The sequence below is a fragment of the Brachyhypopomus gauderio genome, unplaced genomic scaffold (assembly GCF_052324685.1).
Source record: "Brachyhypopomus gauderio isolate BG-103 unplaced genomic scaffold, BGAUD_0.2 sc64, whole genome shotgun sequence".
NCBI classification, from domain to species: domain Eukaryota; kingdom Metazoa; phylum Chordata; class Actinopteri; order Gymnotiformes; family Hypopomidae; genus Brachyhypopomus; species Brachyhypopomus gauderio.
Genome location: NW_027506885.1, coordinates 1,330,071 through 1,331,076, shown reverse-complemented (window position 1 = coordinate 1,331,076; position 1,006 = coordinate 1,330,071). Strand labels below are relative to the sequence as shown.

At 43.1% G+C, this 1,006-nt stretch overlaps 1 long non-coding RNA gene across 3 annotated transcripts in view; it reads right to left on the bottom strand.

Annotated features, from left to right (window-relative positions):
- Positions 1-220, bottom strand: part of LOC143490227 (uncharacterized) — a 21,402-nt gene extending 21,182 nt beyond the window's left edge. For all 3 annotated transcript variants that reach the window (XR_013124897.1, XR_013124899.1, XR_013124898.1), the window contains exon 1: positions 1-220. This exon is cut by the window's left edge and continues 213 nt beyond it. This is a non-coding gene — a long non-coding RNA (uncharacterized LOC143490227).
- Positions 221-1,006: the final 786 nt, after the last annotated feature.

Below are 1,006 nucleotides of genomic sequence, written 5' to 3'. Positions count from 1 at the left end.
TGGAATGAGTCAAGGCAGGATACAAGTGCAATAGGCAGTAAAATCTACCAAAGGTAATTCCAAATACACTGACTGACAGACGGTGATCAGACATACCACAAATACCATAAGGAACAAGCTTGAGAAACTCAGGGAAGTAAAGCGAGAAAACCCGTATCAACAGGACAATTAAGTCAGCAGGTCACACAAGAGTGAAGGCTACGGGCGTCAGAACGAGCACTATTTCACTATTTCTACGCTGGTAAATGGGAAACGTGACACAGGTGAAAACAATAACGTACCAGACAGGGAGGGGCCGAGAACAAATACAGAAACAAACACAGAACCACATGGTGCTGGCACAGTGAGGGGGGGGGGGGGGGGGGGGGGGGGTGTACCAGACGGGGAGGGGGGGAGAAATAGAGTGAAGGACCTGTTATGAACTCTGATGTGTACTATACAGCATATCTGCTTGTCTGTGAATGACACAAGGACAAATATCTATTAATCACCGTGAAAGAGAAAGAAATGTTTATTTTGTGTGTATTTCCTTCTCAGCTCAACAACTGGACATATTTCTTTCTTTTTGTCTGTCTTTCTTTAAGCCTAGTGCAGGAAACCTGGTGTCAGCTTACCAAAAATGTTTAAAAAAATGTTTTTTAGTAGAAAATCACTAATAATGGTGTCTGGACACAGCTGTTAGTAGGAGTAGATTAGTAACCTTGCATTTCTTGAGTGTCTTGAGTCCAAACTCCCTAGAGTACAGTGTTAGAAAATCTATTTGTCAGTGCTTTCTCATACTGTAGGGTGAAAATATCAGAATATTATCATCAGAATATCATAATCTGAAGTGAAGCCAGTGTAACTTCATTCACACAGTGTTGTGGAGTCACCGCCCCTCTCTGTCTCTCTGTTGAACCTGCTCCTTCTCGCTGAAGCACACACATCCCCTGAGAGAAACACCACCTGGTTCTGCTCATTACCAACAGAACCACAAGCACCGTGGTTAGAGTTAGTGTTAGTGTTA